The sequence below is a fragment of the Leucopleurus acutus genome (assembly GCF_964270905.1).
Source record: "Leucopleurus acutus genome assembly, chromosome: 3".
NCBI lineage: Eukaryota > Metazoa > Chordata > Mammalia > Artiodactyla > Delphinidae > Leucopleurus > Leucopleurus acutus.
Genome location: NC_139145.1, coordinates 146,046,407 through 146,064,958, shown reverse-complemented (window position 1 = coordinate 146,064,958; position 18,552 = coordinate 146,046,407).

Genomic DNA, 18,552 nt, shown 5'->3' with positions numbered 1-18,552 from the left:
GAGGGGGAAAACCATACGTCTTGGATTTATCAGGATAGACCTGGTTTCACGTAAATGTATTATTTTCAACGAAGGTTACCTGTTAAATGTGTAAATAAATGTAATGTAATTTGATTTTTATGTCTTTTAATGTCGAAAATAAACAGAAAAATATCCACGTGCCCAGACTTTTGGTTATTAGCTGAAGCCAGACCCCGCACCACCCCCAAATTTGCGGTTTCTACAAGGAAAGACAGAAATGGAGGTTTGACAGGGAGATACTAAGTTTTATTCAAGTAGCTACCTGGGCACCTACCTGGGACTTTACATGCTTTATCTCATTTACTGTTCACTGAAAAATTTCATTTGGGGAAGTTAATTTGCTGAAAGATACAGAACTAGTAGAAATTATAGCATAAGGATGGGAGCCCAGATCGGACTCCTAAATCCATGCTTTTTCCACAATATCTGCTGCCTCTAAGTAAAGGACTGCAGCAGTTACTTAGGTTATCTACCTGGCTTTAAGTTGAAACAATTTAACCAGAAAGACCAATTTTAAATGGTCGGATTACTAGTTGATCGTAGAACCAAAATGAAATATAGACGTTGAGATTCAGGATGCTTTCCCATCACAGCATATACTAATTATACCATTTTGTCATTTGCTTTTAACCAAAGCAGAATTGAAGACGTGAAAAGCATTTTTACATCCTTTCCTTTGAACCAACTAAGTCAAGAATATTAGTAATCTTTTTTTTTTCTCTAGACCATATAATAAGCAATAACCAAGAATGCTGTAGTACATATACTATTTCTATGAGAACTGGGATATAAGTAGCTGTATATAGCCTGGGCTTTTATTTCATGTGATGACGAGTTGAGTATCAGGACTTGCACAGCTTCTTTTTGCCTTTTCCTTAAATTCTCTGTGACTTGGGCCGATCATTTTCAAATAGTTTATTCATCAGTGAAATTGGTACGATCTTATGTAGTTTAGTCACAGCATATTCTTTTTTTTTCTTTTTTTTTGCATTTTCATTTCTTAGTAAAGACAAGGATGTTTCTTGGTTTATAATTTCAGGAACGTGGAATGATTCAGAAAAATCTGTGCAAAGTTAATTGCTAATCTTTATTTTTGGAGGAGGGGAGAAATCAAAGAAGGAAAGCAGTTTTTAAATTCTCAAGTGGTATCTAATAATTTTTTAAATATTGTTTTTTCATTGCAAAATATTTACATCAGTCCTATGAGCTAGATAGTATTATAAAATATAAACACTGAGGGGACTTCCCTGGCAGTCCAGTGGTTAAGACTAAACCTTCCAATGCAGGGGCTGCAGGTTCCATCCCTGGATAGGGAGTAAGATCCCACATGCCTCACAGCCAAAAAAACAAAACATAAAAAAAAAAGAAGCAATATTGTAACAAATCAATAAAGACTTAAAAAAATGGTCCACATCAAAACAAATATGAACACTGGTTTATTTTGGGTAATTTGCCTAATATCAGAGTTAGAATTAAAACTTGAGATAGTCCAATAATCACATTTATTTAGAATTATGTGCCAGGCATTGTGCTAAAACTTTACAAGTATTATGTCCTTTCATTTGTACCCTTAGCCGTATGAGTTAGCCACAACTATAATTTCTAATTTATAGATGAGGAAACAAAGGTTTAGAGTTAAATGACTTATCGATAAGAGTTAAGTGATTATCCCAAGTCCTATCAATTACTTATTTAAATCTAAATTTTTACGGTGTGTGCTTGATGAAATTCTCTATTAGAAATGAAATTTCAATAATAAAGATTAGACTAAAATATAACATTTGCTTCTATTTTATTAAAATAGGCTAAAAATTGACCCATTCTTGCAATATTGTATTTCTCCTTCCATATAAATCCTGCCACCTCAGAGTTTTAAAAATATCTTATTGATTTTACCCGAATAAATTACTTACATTTGCACAGCTTACTTTTTTAAAATTAATTAATTTATTTATTATTTTTGGCTGCATTGGGTCTTTGTTGCTGCAGGCGGGCTTTCTCTAGTTGCGGCGAGAGGGGGCCGCTCTTTGTTGCAGTGTGTGGGCTTCTCATTGCAGTGGCTTCTCTTGTTGCGGATCATGGGTTCTAGGCACGCAGGCTTCAGTAGTTGTGGCACACGGGCTCAGTAGTTGTGGCTTGTGGGCTGTAGAGCACAGGCTCAGTAGTTGTGGCGCACGGGCTTAGTTGCTCTGCGGCATGTGGAATCTTCCCAGACCAGGTCTCGAATCTGTGTCACCTGCATTGGCAGGTGGACACTTAACCACTGCTCCACCAAGGAAGTCCACAACTTACTTTTAAAACTGAAGGTTTAATTTGTTAAAAGTATTGAAAAAATAACAGTAAATGTTAATATGTGTTGACTTTAAATAACAGCTTATTTATATAGCAAAACTCCATATGCTCTAACAATATGTAGTTAACAATTCTGTTTTAACAATGTGGGCCTATTTGGTTTATTTAAAAAAACACATTTTGAACAATGTTTATTCACTCCATGTGGTTTTCCACAGAAAAGTACTTTAATGTTAAAGATAGTAAGAGCAGTTATATGACAAAAACGTTTCATGACCAAAAATGTTGTGTCAAACAAAATTTAACAACAGGCTTCTTTACCGAGGAACTTTTCAGAACATTCAATATGTTGATATGCATGATAAATCTTCAAGATGGAAATATGGCTAAAAAGTCTGTTTTTGGGGGGGGCCTGCCGCATGTGGGATCTTAGCTCCCCGACTAAGGTTTGAACCCACACGCCCTGCATCAGAAACATGGCATCTTAACCATTGGACCACCAGGGAAGTCCTAAGAATCCTTTATTTCTGGATCATTTTGCAGGACTAATGTTCTGTGAATTAATTTGGGAAATAGTGGTATAGAGACTCAGTCTAGTTAATTCATGTTAAAATTGATTAGGCACAGGCAATATCATATTGTCAACCTGTCCACAAAAAAAGTTAGTGATTTGCCAAAATGTGTAATTCAGTAAGCCTTATCCCAATTTACAGTCCTTGATTTTTCTCCCTAGTTTTGATGCCAAGCTATGGAATATTTTTTGCCCTGATAGTATATGAGAAGGGGGAAAAAACCAGAAACTCTTAATTTTTTATTGAAATGTGGTTATTTGGGGGTCATTCATTCAACACACATTTATTGAGTGCCTAGCCAAGCACTGTGTTGCTACTGAAACTACAAGAGTAGCTGGGGGAAAAGATGTATTTTTTTAAAAGAGTAGGTATATTAAGAACATATTGATATGTATGTATTAAGTCCTGCACAAACTACCAAGGAACAAATGAAGAAAGTCTCTGATTTATCACTTACTGTAAAAGTCTGCTTAGCTTATACCACAAGGACAAATTTTCTACTTAGAATTTAGATTATATTTGATCATTAATCCCCAAAATGTTGGATTCTTTGGCCTATGATTATGAATATTATAATTTAATTTATCCATATTTTCTCTTTTAAAAATATTTCATACTTTTTTTTAGTTTTGAAATCCTTCCTCATTAAAATATTTGGAATAAAACCTTTATATTTTCTTCAAGATTCGTACTGCTTGTTTTTTTTTTAATTGACGTATGCTTGATTTACAATGTTGTGTTAGTTTCTGGTGTACAGCAAAGTGATTCAGTTATACGTAAATATATATATTCTTTTTCATATTCTTTTCCCTTATGGTTTATTATGGGACATTGAATAGAGTTCTCAGTGCTATACAGTAAGACCTTGTTGTTCATCTATTTATATATAGTAGTTTGTATCTGCTAATTCAAACTCCTAATTTTCCCCTCTCCCACCCCCTTTCCATTTTGGTAACCATAAGTTTGTTTTCTATGTTTGTTAGTCTTTTTCTGTTTTGTAAATAAGTTCATTTGTATCATATTTTAGATTCCACATAAATGATATCATATGATATTTGTCTTTGTCTGACTTACTTCAACTAGTAGGATAATCTCTAGGTCTATCCATGTTCCTGCAAATGGCATTATTTCATTCTTTTTTATGGCTGAGTAGTATTCCATTGTGTATATGTACCACATCTTCTTTATCCATTCATCTGTCAATGGACATTTAGGTTTCCATGTCTTGGTTATTGTAAATAGTACTGCTGTGAACATAGGGGTGCGTGTATCTTTTTGAATAATAGTTTTGTCAGGTATATGCCCAGGAGTGGGATTGCTGGATTATGTGGTAGTTCTATTTTTGGTTTTTTGAGGAACCTCCATACTGTTTTCCATAGTGGCTGCACCAATTTACATTCCCACCAACAGTGTAAGAGGTTTCCGTTTTCTCCACACCTTCTCCAGCATATGTTATTTGTAGACTTTTTAATGATGGCCATTCTGACTGGTGTGAAGTGGTATCTCATTGTAGTTTTGATCTGCATTTCTATAATGATTAGCAATGATGAGCATCTTTTCATGTGCCTATTGGCCATCTGTAAGTCTTCTTTGGAGAAATGTCTAGTTGGATCTTCTGCCCATTTTTCAATTGGGTTGTTTGTTTTTTTTGTTATTGATTTGTATGAACTGTTTGTATATTTTGGAAGTTAAGCCCTCATCAGTCGCATCATTTGCAAGTATTTTCTCCCAGTCTGTAGGTTGTCTTTTTGTTTTGTTTATGGTTTCTTTTGCTGTGCAAAAGCTTATAAGCTTGATTACGTCCCATTTGTTTATTTTTGCTTTTGTTTATATTGCTGTGGGAGACTGATCTAAGAAAACATCGGTACGATTTATGTCAGAGAATGTTTTACCTATGTTCTCTTCTAGGAGTTTTATGGTGTCCTTATATTTAAGTCTGTAAGCCATTTGGAGTTTATTTTTGTGTATGGTATGAGGGAGTGTTCTAACTTCATTGATGTGACTGTCTAGCTTTACCAATACCACTTGCTGAAGATACTTTCTTTTCTTTTCTCTATTGGATATTCTTGCATCCTTTGTCAAAGATTAATTGACTGTAGGTGTGTGGACTGTATTTCTGGGTTCTCTATTCTGTTCCATTAATCCATATTGTACTGCTTGATTTTCAACTCTACCTGTTTGAAATAGGTAGAATTTGGTATGTGGAAATGAGTGAGACACTGAATAGATTTTTTCAGATGTCCAGTCAGTTTTCATAGCACCATTTATTGAATAATTTCTCATCCCTGCTGTCTTGCTTTCAAAGTGATTGTACATGTGATGGATGATGAATACCAATTTGGGCATGTTGAGATGATCCTGTATATTTTCTGATTTAATTGCTTGATATGATGTATTATATTTTATATTAATAAGTTCACATCTTTGCAATTCTGTTATGAGCATAATTATTATGGTGAATTCTTTAAATAACTATTGAATTGAGATTTTTAGTATTTAATTGAGGATTTTCTTTAGTCTCCATTTTAAAAAATTTTGGTCATATTTTAGTCTCAGAATTCTATTAGTCTAAGAAAAGTAAACAGGGTAATTTAAATCACTTTTGAGTTCTGAATTAATTATAAACATAGAAATCCTTCATTCCATAAAAGTTTAGATGATCTGTCAAGACTCAGTAATATTTCAGTATAATTTTTAAATAACATTAAAAGTATGTATCTTTGGTTTGTTGCTCTTGGTCAATGATAAAAAGTTTGTATTTAAAAAAAAAGTATGGGAAAGAAAATTACTTTTAAGCCTACCTTTCAGAGATAACATTTGGTATATTTCTCTTAACCAATTTTTAACTTATAAAGTTGGAATTATAATATTTATGCGTATATATATGTATACTCTGATTTTTATACTCTATTATGTGCTTATTCTCTTAGAACCTAATTTTTTAAAAAATATATATATACTTTTTATAACATTCAATTGGTAGACATTTAAGTTTTTACATCTTTGATATTATAAGCAGTGCTTTGTTTTTTTAATGATTTCCTCTAAAATACTTGTTTATATATATATATATATATATATTTTTTTTTTTTTTTTTTTTTTGTACGCGGGCCTCTCACTGTTGTGGCCTCTCCCGTTGCGGAGCACAGGCTCCGGACGCGCAGGCTCAGCGGCCATGGCTCACGGGTCCAGCCGTTCCACGGCATGTGGGATCTTCCCGGACCGGGACACGAACCCGTGTCCCCTGCATCGGCAGGCGGACTCTCAACCACTGCACCACCAGGGAAGCCCCAAAATACTTGTTGAAAAGTCTGTTCACATCCTGAGTTCTGTTAATTTACCCAAGTAATCTATAATTTTTAAGTGGATCTGTTTTGTTTTTACATTTAAAATTTAGAATTTTATCTGTAACTTATTTTAGTGAAATGATCATCTAGTTTTTTTTCATTCATTTATTTTTCAGTTATTCATTCAGTGAATGTTTATCAAGTATATATTCTGTTAGGTGCTGGTAAACCAGCCATGGTCCCTGCTGTAGTGAAATTCACAGTTTAGGTGGTAAAGGCAGACATAAATCAAATAATCATACCAGTAAATGTATAAATGCAAACTGATATTAGTGCCCTAAAGGAAAGGAATTGTGGGGTCCTTGGCAGCAGGGAGCACGGTATCGTTCAAAGCACTGGGAAGAGAGCCAGGGTGCCTAAAGTACAGATTGCAAGGTAGAGATTAATGTGAGATGAGGCTGGAAAGGTAGGCAAGGGCACACTATGCAGAGCCTTGCTCCACATTAAGAATTTTAATCTTTATCTTAAGAGTAATGAGAACCATTTAAATATTTTTAAGCAGGAGGCTTACATGATCAAATTTATGTTTTCAAAAGATTGCTGTGGCGGCAGGAGAAAGAGTTGGAGGGGGGTCATTGTGGATGCCAGAAGCCCAGAAAGTAAGCTATTGCAGTAACAGGTGAGAAATGATGGCAATCACTTCTGGCTACCAATGATAACTAGTGACTACGACTGGAGACAGAGAAGTGACAGCTTCAGCAGGTACTCTGAAGACAAAGTGAAGATTTGGTGGTTGGCTGAATTGGTGGGGTGCCTGGGAGATGAAAGGGAGGGGTGTTATGGGCACTAATCTCATAATAGGGGCTGTATCCTCATGCCCTCATCTAATCCTAATTACCTCTCAAAAGCCCTATCTCCTAATACCATCATATTGAGAGTCAGGGCTACAACATACGAATTTTGGTGAAGGACACAAACATTCAGGGCATAATAGAGCCCAAATAGCTAACATGATTATATTTTGTTTGGTATTGCAAGCAGGGTAACTGAATATACTGAACTTGAGACTGCAGAGAAAAAAATAAAAGAACTGATGAGTTGGTGAAAGAACTATACTTATTAATATTCAAACCAGAACATGGGGAGTGGGTAGATGTTACTTGGAGTGTGAATTCATGTCCCATATCAGAACTGCCTTGTGCTAAATGGAATCACAAAATTTGTAGAACTGCTGAGCTATTTAGTAGAAATAAAATCAAGATTTCTAAAGAAATTCACAAATTTTCATTAGCATGAATTATGCGTTGTTTCTGCAGCTGACTTTAGAGTGATGTATTTGAATTTTTTAAGCCTCTGCCTTGTATCATCGCTGTACTTAAAGAAGTACTGATTATGCTGAAAGCAAACTATGTCCACGAAGAACCCTTAGAATCTCTAGGATATTGAGGATGAATATATACATCATAAGTAACTCTTATGAAATTTCTGGCTCTGTGGCCAAATTCTTGCAATATACGAGTCTTCCACCTCTGTTAATGTGTATTATATTCCCTTTCCTGAAACCATGGAAATCAAATCTGAGGGCCCCTTTCAGTAATATAAACCTGGAATGAAAATTGAGATGTGCCTCTCTGTATAGAGTCCTTGTTTTTTTTTTTTTATAATTTTTAGCATGTTTATTGAGATAGAATTCATATGCCATACAATTCACGCACTTGAAGTGTTCAATTAAATGGTTTTTAGTATATTCACAGATATGTTCAATCATTTTCACAGTTAATTTTAGAATATTTTCTTCTCCACAAGAAAGAAACCCTATGCCCTTTAACTATCACCCTTCCCATTCACTCATTCCTGACACCCACAGCTCTTAAGCAACTACCAATTTACTTTATGCCCCTATAGATTTCCCTGTAATACACCATTGTATGGATATAGTACATCTTGTTTACACCTTTGCCAGTTGGTGGACATTTAGGTTGTTTCCACCATTTGGTGATTCTGAATAATGCTACTATAAACATTTGTGTGCAAATTTCTGGGCGGACATATGTTTTCATTTCTCCTGGGTATACCTAAGAGTAGAATTGCTAGGTTATATGGTAACTAGAGGCCTAATCATTTGAGGAATTGCCAGACTGTTTCCCAAAGCAGTGGCACTATTTTACATTCCCACCAGCAGTGTATAAGCGTTCCAGTATTTCCACATCTTTGCCAATGCTTGTTATCCGACTTTTTTTTAAGATTTTTTTTTGATGTGGACCATTTTTAAAGTCTTTATTGAATTTGTTACAATATTGCTTCTGTTTTATGTTTTGGTTTTTTTGGCCATAAGGCAAGTGGGATTTTAGCTCCCCGACCAGGGATCGAACCTGCAACCCCTGCATTGGAAGGAAGGTGTAGCCTTAACCACTGGACCACCAGGGAAGTCCGATTATCTGACTTTTTTATTCTAGCAATCCTAGTGGGTTTGAAGTAGTATCTCATTGTGGTTTTGATTTGCATTTCTCTGGTGACTAATGATGTTGAGCATCTTTTTATGTGCTAAGTGGCCATTTGTTTTTCTTCTTTGGAGAAATATCTACTCAGATCTTTTACCCATTTTAAAAGCAAGTTATTCGTTATTTTATTATTGAGTTGTAAGGGTTCTTTATATATTCTAGATACAGATGCATTATCAGATATATGATTTGCAAGTACTTTTTCCCATTCTATGGGGTTTTTTTCCCCATCTTCTTTCTTGATTGTGTCTTTTGAAGCACAAGAGTTTTTAATTTTGAAATCCAAGTTATCTTTTTTTGGGGGGAGGGGTTGCTTGTGCTTTTTTCTCATATCTAAGAATCCTTTGCCAAATCCAAGGTCATAAAGATTGCCCTCTGTGTTTTCTTCTAAGAGTTTTATACGTTTTGCTCTTACATTTAGGTCGCTGATGCATTTTGAGTTAATTTTTGCATACGGTATGAAGTAAGGGTCCAACTGCATTCTTTTGCATGTGGCTATCTCAGTGTCCCAGTACCATTTCTTGAACAGCCCTTTGTTCTTGAGAGCACAGTTTGATCTGATGTATAATAATATTCTCATTGACTTTTAAAAATTGATTGAAGACTAGTAATTGGTCCATAATTGGACTATTATATGAAGAAAGCTGAGTAAACTATTTGGCCACTATAAAGCTAAATACTTTTGAAAAGTTAGTAGATTATAATTCCATTATTGTTATGATTTAAAATGTATGTGGCCCAGAGATATATGGATTTCTTCTTTTTTAAGATTAAAAAAATATTTTATTTATCATTATTTATTTTTGGCTGCGTTGGGTCTTCGTTGCTGTGCGCGGGTTTTCTCTAGTTGCGGCAAGCAGGGGCCACTCTTCGTTGTGGTGCACTTGCTTCTCATTGCGGTGGCTTCTCTTATTGCGGAGCACAGGCTCTAGGCGCACGGGCTTCAGTAGTTGTGGAGCCGGGCTCAGTAGTTGTGGCTCATGGGCTCTAGAGTGCAGGCTCAGTAGTTGTGGCACACAGACTTAGGTGCTCCGCAGCATGTGGGATCTTCCCGGACTGGGGCTCGAAACTGTGTCCCCTGCATTGGTAGGTGGATTCTTAACAACTGTGCCACCAGGGAAGCCTTACGGATTTCTGATTGTTGTGTTTCACTACTGAAAAAATGGATATCTCTAGACTATGCTATGTTTGCATAATCTTCATTTCAACCCTGTTATGCTAGTTTTCTGTCTTACTAAATTAGGTGGCAGGAACAACGAAGACTGTGATATTACCCTTGACTAAAAGAATCAAAATGTATGGAGACAGTGGAAACCAATGATGACTAGATAGATATTATGAGAGGGTTAGCCGTAAGAGAAACAGGGGTTAAGAAGGAATGATCTAAGTGAAAACAGCAAGAATAGTCAGGTAGATAGGCTTGCAGATTGGACTGGAGTGGCACCTTGGGGCTAGTATAGCAGAAACTACTTGGAAAGTTTGGACGCTGTTGCTAAACTTTCTAGATCTGGGTTGTAAATATTATATAATGTTAAGAAGAATTTGCTTCTTAGAAATAAAATGTCATTAACCTTTTCTATTATTCTCTTTTAAGAAAGCAACCTCTGTTCTCTTACTCTCCCATTTCCAAGTAAAATGTAAGAGAAAGAGACAGTAATTGAATACTTCCAAGATTAGGTAATATTTTATAGGTTATTGATTTTAGAGCCAAGCATCTGTTATAATATTTAACTAAATGTGTTATAAATAAAAAGGGTTCTTTTCAAATATTTTAGGGGAAAGTGGTGGATTATTAAACCATAGCAGACTTTGGTAGCTTGCTTTTTCCTTCGTAGTCCTTATAATTCTTTGGCTCTTTCTCATTTTATAAACTCTCCCTGGGTTCAACTCTGTGGCTTCAACTATCATCTATATGAAGATGACTCTCATGTCTTTATCCCTAGCTCCCAAATATCCACACATATTTTCAGCTGCCTATTGGATATTTCTTACTGGGAGTCTAATAGGCAACTCGGATTTAATTTAACCCAAATTTATTCTTACTCCTCTCTGCTCTCATCCTGCACTTTCTCTTGTATGTATTATCTCATTTATTGACACCAGAGCCCTTTTAAAGAACTAAATCTGAATTGTCAGTAATCCTTGAGTCCTCCCTTCCTCACTTTATCTTACTTTACACATTCATTGGTTCAAGGAGTCCTCAATTCTAGTTTATCTTCCAAATCTACATCCATCTGTCTAGCCATGCTCCCATAACCCAGCCTTCATTGTCTCACTTGAACAATTACATTAGCTTTCTTATTCACGTTTCTCCAGGCTCCCTCACATAGCATCTTTCCTTCATTCAGTTTCCTAAGCTTCTTTCTGCTTTAATTGAAATTTAAAAAGCCACATCAAGAGTCCAAGTGAGAAAGTTCTGTGTCAAAGAGTATGAGTACAAAGAGTATGAATACTCAGAATATATTTCTAAATAGTATGAAACTTGCAGGTTCATACTTTTATTTTTTTTCTAATGCAATAGGTACTTTTTAATGTTAATTTGCAGAGTGATCCTGAAATGCAAATTTTATCATATAATCTTGGGTGTAAAATTTTTTAATGTTTACCTGTTGAGTGTGGGATAAAATCCAAACACTTTATACTGGAGTAAGCAGATCCCAGACTCCTTACCTAACCTGCATTCTAACCAAACCAATTTTCAGATTATGAAATACAAGGAACTTTCTTATGCATCTATACCTTTTTATTTTTTAAAAAATTTTTATTGGAGTATAGTTAATTTACAATGTTGCGTTACTTTCTGCTGTACAGCAAAGTGAATCAGTTATACATATACATATATCAACTCTTTTTAAGATTCTTTTCCCATATAGGTCATTACAGAGTATTGAGTAGAGTTCCCTGTGCTATACAGTAGGTCCTTATTAGTTATCTATTTTATATATAGTAGTGTGTATGTGTCAATCCCAATCTCCCAATTTTATACCTTTTTATATGTTCCTCTCCCTCTTTAGAATGGTTGATTTCCTTTCTTCCTGTCTTTCTTTGCCTGGAAAATTACTTCTCCTCTACTAATGTTCAAATTTTACCTCTCCTGTGAAGCTTTTCTCAAAACCTCCAGGTATCTTTAGTACTTTCATAGCACTTTTGATACAACTCATAGTCATTTATTTCACTGTTTTAAGGGTATTTGATCTAGTCTTCCTCTTGGCTGTGAGTTGTATGAAGAAAGAGACAAGGCTATTCATTTGGATTTACTGTTTCCAGTAGATAGGTGCTGGGTACATGCTTGTCAAATGAAGGCTCTACAGTAAAAATGTTGTAAATGTAAGTAAAAAACACTTCTCTCTTAACTTTGGATATACAAATTCAAAATTTCTTTAAGAAGACCTTGTCTTCTGATACTCAGAATTAAAAACACATTTATTCAGAGGTCACACTTAACTCTTGCCATACTGAATATAATAGTTACATTGTAATCAGAATAATTTCAAACCAGTTTTCCAATGAGCATTTCTTAAACCGAGATTTCACAACCATGATGTTTTTACAGGAATATCATAGGGAGAATTAAAGCCCAAAATATTTAATGTAAACACAAGATTAAACATTAAATCATTAATTCTAAACTAAAACAAAATAGACATTAAAATTTTTTACATAACGCCTACAAGATGTGCAGTAAGTTCTTCAAATTAAAAATACATTTGCATATATAAAGTATTGTCAAGTACTACTATAGCTCTTCTAAATTCATAATAAGCTATTTCTCCTTACATAAGGCAAAAGTTACATAGTTTGTCTGGATATGATCTTGAGAGATCAGCTGAATATATTGGAGAAAGCTAATGAATGTTGATGACTGAATTAGGAAGAAGGCAATAGCGAGGCGGCTACACCAGAGAGGTGCTTTAGAAGAGATGCAGAATTCAACAGTGTAAGACCAAAAGATGATAAACTAGAAACATGACTACTAAAGCAATTTGGATTTTGGTGTTGTTTTTTCAAAGAGCAAATAAAATATTTCAAATGTCTCAAGTGCAGTGTTAAAAACAGTATTCATGTGTGGGTATAAATTCCTGACTAAAATGTTGTATTTAATTTTTTTTAGGGAAAGCAAAATTCTTTACTCAGACCTCATTTTGTTCACTGGAAGTCACTGTTTGGGTGCTTTTCTTAATCTGTCACCATTCCCTACTCTGGAATAAGATAAGGTATGAGCTATTTTCTTTCCTTCCTCTGGTTTTATCTTTACAGAGCTTTAGATGTTAAATAAAAACTAGATAAAGCAGAAAAACATACTACGTATTTTAGACTCTGAAATGTTGACTTTGGTGACAAAGTTAATAGTTTCCATTGAATTTTGATGAATTAACCCATTATTATGCTTATCAATAAAAAAATGGTTCATGGCAAAGCTATTGCCACTTTATTAATGAAATTTTTAAAAGATCAGTATAGCATTTTCCATGGGTGAAAACACTAACAAAATTTAAAATATAATTAAAAGGTCAGGCTGTTTATGCACTTTTTAAAAATTAATTAATTAATTTATTTTTGGCTGTGTTGGGTCTTCATTGCTGCGTGCAGGCTTTCTCTAGTTGTGGCGAGTGGGGGCTACTCTTCATTGCAGTGCGTGGGCTTCTCATTGCAGTGGCTTCTCTTGTTGCGGAGCACGGGCTTCACTAGTTGTGGCTCACGGGCTTAGTTGCTCCGCAGCATGTGTGATCTTCCCAGACCAGGGATAGAACCCGTATCCCCTGCATTGGCAGTTGGATTCTTAACCACTGCTCCACCAGGGAAGTCAGTTTATGTAATTCTAATAGCCCATATTTATAGCAACTTATGTGTAAAAGAAGCACATAATTCGTAGTAATACTGGTTGAATTCTTTTTTGGCACTAAAATGTCTCTACAGCTGCTATTAGATGAATTTTACTTATTGGATATTATTGCTGTGATTAACTGATTTGACACCAGATGACAATATATAATGTCAGTATAATGTAGTATTATAAAAGAACTAACTTACAGAGGTTTACAGTCTACCTTCTAGTACTCAGTATTAAATGATTTGCTTCTAAGTGCCATCTCCTTGGATTCAATGGGCTGCATATTGAATTTCTATGACTATTCACATAATATTAATGAAATTAAATCTTTCAACAAGATGTAAGAATGAATACATGCTCCATGTCCTGTGGAGATAGTATGTGTTCAAGAAGTATATTTTTAGAATGAACAAACACATAAGTAAATATACCTATAGCTAAAATCTCCCTGAATACATTGTCCTTCTATGCTTTGGACAGTATGTTTCCACAAACCTTACAATGAGTAAGCGGCTAGACTACCATTATTTAGTTTATTAAACTAAAATTGTTTGGGCCTTTAAATTTTTTAATTTTAATACAGTTAGCTAACACCCAGCTCTTACAATTTTACTTCGAATAATCATTCTATCAGAGATTTTGAGGTACTTAGAATATATTAAATAAGCTGACAGTACAACTGTCATTTAGCTACTATATTCCTCCAAACATGTCACAAATCAAGGTATTACTTTTTGTTTTGTTTATAAAGGGTAATGGAAACAATTCTATTTTTTATTTTTAAAGTGAAAAATCACCTCATATTAATTCACTGTAATCATTCTTTATTAAAATTTATCCTTTGTTTTTTAGATTATCAAAGTACATACAATTTTAATGTAAGATCAATCTATTTCTGCCAACTTGATCATTTTATAATGTGCCTATTAGAGACTAATTTCAGCTTTCAATAAAAATGGAATTATTAAGAAATGGTTTACTGTTACATCTAGTGAGTAATTCATCATGGCCCTAGGTACTATTTTCTTTGGTTTTCCATCTTAGGTTATAATACCGAGAAATTTCCACTTTTATATTTCTACTTGAATTGCTTCTGCTTAATGGTTAATAAGCTTTGCTTTGTTCTGATCCACCTAAGTTTCACCACCTATAGTAGAAAGAAAACCAATGTTAGTTTGCGTATTTTACTCATTTAGTTTTTAACATGTTTTTAAAGAATTCTCTTTTATGCTACACATTCTTCGCAAGGCTGCCCTTAACTTAAGCGTAAGTGTTTCCTTTCAGTTTGCTTCCTGCAACGTAATTTTGACAGAATTGTCACCCTATCCACATCTGATACATTGGTAGCCTTCTTAGCCTTCTACTTGGCTTTTTGGTAGACTAAACTGAACAGCTGCCACAACAAACTCACAACAGGAAGTCATGTGGTCTTTCTTTACACTCCTATCTTTCAGGACTGACTTGGCTCCCTCTGCTGGTTAGTAATATAATTCCTTTCTTAGTTCAATAGGGTACATATTTGTATTGGTGAAGTATTTGGGGTGAATAAGCTTTGGTTCAATAATTGAGTTTGAGATTCTCATGTCAGTTCTCTAGAAAATTTTGTGTTTAGCTGAGGTTTTAATCAAACTAGGCCTTAAACATCTATAATCAAAAGGGAGCTGGTATCATATGTCTGAAAAAAAACCTTTCATTAACGCTCACCAACATTATAATACTGAAATCTATACTGAAATAAGGTGAAATGGTAATGAAATGTTTAACTTTTTCAAAATGTCTAAATTTTATTAAAACATTTCAGTATAACATAACTTGCATTTTCTGTTTGGTAGGTAGTTTTCATCCCACTGATCACAGTATATTGCCTCCCTTTTAATTCTATACACAATTCTCTCATTTTAAAATTTCCCTTTTAAATTCTGCACACAGTTTTAAGTACATTTATTTAAATACACAGATGAGCTAGATGGCAAATGAAAGTTAACTATTTACTTAAAGTTAAGAAATTATTATTTACTTTGGCCAGAGAGAAAAACCTTATTGAAAGTTTGTTATTTTTCAGGAGTTTCATTTTCAGGGAATAACTTGTTCGTATGATAATCACTTTGTGAAGGCAGCAGTTTGCTTTGCACTCCTATGACTAGTTAATATCTGTTTTGAGATTGAAGGGAAGGTGGGAAGAAACAGAAAAACATTTTTTGTGTTTTATTTATTATTCTGCTGTATTGGGCATCTGAGATTAGAAAATGCGCTATAACAAATCAGTAAGAAAATAGTTATGGACCTAAACACACCAAATTTAGCTCCACTAGGAAAATAATTCCTCTCACAACTTCAACCAAATTTGATGTTTCCATTGATACATAGTTTATTACCTACCTCTTACCTTAAGATCACCTTTCTGTAACCAATATCAAACTTCTCTAAAATATCCTAGTGCCTCCTCTAAAATTCCTCACTATTTCATAGGCAATCAGAACTTTCTAGCATTTTTCTTTTTCATTTTCTAAGGGGGGAAGTAAAGAAAAATCTGAACGGTAGATAAAACGCTACATTTTCTGGCCTATACCCAGAATAAAAAATATATTTTACAAGGTAACCCAGCACATGCACACACATAAATGGAATGAATGTTTATAAATACAGACTTTACCATGTGTGATGTACTCTTAGATTTTCTATTCTTTCCTCTATTTCAAATAAAAAACGCTAGTCTCAACCCACTGAATTTATTTCATGACCCATAATGGTACATGACCCAGTTTTAAAACACTGGTCTAGAGGAGGTGCTTTGAAATGTGCATCATAAGCACTCCCTTCATACCTATTTTAGATGTTAAGTTTTTAATGGATTTTGTATTTTTCCTTCATTGATAAAATCTTTTTTTAAACAGTGTTGTTCCAGATTAGTTTAGTATTAAAATGCGTGTAGAGTTTAATTCTCTGGTTCACATTCAGCATATGCATAGGTTCCATTAAGATGAGGCTTTCATGATGATTTAATGACCCTAAATAATTTTATATTGAATTTATATTTCAGAAGTGCACTTTTTGAGGGCCCTACAGTAATGCAATGCACAGTGAAACTTGCAATGTAGTATAACACAGAACTAGTCACTTTGATCCAGGAACATAAGGCATAGCTACACAAAAATATAAACAACAATATAGGAAAGTCACAGGATTATAAATGGATAGCATGAATAATAAAATCTATGAATTTAGAGAAAATCCTTAATTAGAGGCGAGAAGGATTCATGAAGAGACAAAGCCTGTTCTCCAAGGCCAACATGAACTAAGTCATTCAGGGGAAAAACAATTCATTTCTATCATCTTAACAAAAATCGATAAGATATGCTGAATAACCTTCATAAACACTATCACAAATTTGATAAAGGTATTTACTTTGAGAACTTGAAACAGAAACATTTACAGACTATTTGATATTTTTGTAGCTCACCCTCAAATCAACATCTATAATTCTTTGTCAAAGTTTAAGATAAAAACATTCCTAAAAGTAACTTTAATTATCCGATATGTGAAATAATTTTGGTAGTTTGAAATAATCTATGAAACGTATATACACTACATGTCTATTTTTTCAAAATCTGTTCCTGTAAGTTAATTTTATCACTAACAAATGATAAAACTGGTAGAAAAAATGAGAAGAAAATTATTTTCTAAAATTTTTTATTCCTATCATTTTACGGCAAATTGTATTTATCTTAAAGAAAAATATTTTCAATAAAAATAATTCATAATTTGCCAATTGTACCAATTCCTGTTGATGACATTCAGTAGTTAATACTTAAAATCCATTTTAAAATATTTTATTAAATCTTTTGCCATTTATTGATCAAGAATACATACAGGAATATCCAGGAATCTCCTTGGCAAATAAAATGAGTAGTGCAACCCAGTTCTTAAAGCAAGGAGGCAATATTAGGTCAGATTAAAGGTTTACTGGGCTACCCTACAAACTAAGAATTGATACATCAATGATCTAACAATGAAACATAAGCCCACCATAAATCAACTGATTTTGGACATAAAGGTTTTAAAATGTAAGAGCAAAATAAATAGATGGTGGTGAGGAAAATAATTATTAAGCAAAAAGACCCCCAAAAAACAAACACCAAGAAACAATGAAATAGAGAAAACACTAAGATTATATTAATAGTCTACACAAGATCTCAACTTGGATACTTAAATTTAGGCAAGCAAAACACTTGATTTAATGGAGAAATATCCTGATACGCACTGAAACAATTTCATTAATTCTATGATTTGGAAAAAAATTGGTATAAACTATATACAAGTTAAAACACTTAAAGGCAGGGACCCTGTCTATTTTTAATTCACTAATGTTTAGGAGGTGCCTATTGTAAAGCTAATTATAGCACCTAGTTAAGTCCTTAATAAATGAGAGAAGAAACTAAAAAATATCTAAAATTTTAAATTAAATGCTACAATAATGCCAAGAATTTCGTTACCTGGACATGCAAAATTATCAGCTTACCAGTAACATTTAAGGAAGTATATAAGAAGATAATGGTGCTTCTCTAAGCAAACTGAAATATTAGTATTTTGAAAATGAACAAAAAACATATTCTAAACCATCTATATATTAAAGCTATTCTTTAAGATTAAAAGGTACACTTATAATGAACAAGCGGATTTACTAATCAGTGTCTAATTAATTGTATTAATGGTTATAAAATACCTTTTCTTGTCCAAAAATTCCATACATGAAATATGATTATTTGTAATATCACTGCCAAAGGCTTATAGCATAGTTGTTAGTTTCCTGGCATTTGTATTTTAATTTAAAAGCCCTGTTTATCCAACCACTAGAAAATAAAAATTCTCAATTTGTTTCAGTTTTCAAAAATCATTTATCAATTAATTTATTGGTATACCTGGTGCTTATCATAAAGTAAGTAAATGTAAATGAACAGCAAACTAAGAGGTGGATTAAAATATCCACACTAAGCCTGACCTCAGCATTCACTGAACCTTTTCTTCAGAAGGAAACTGTAAAAATAAAT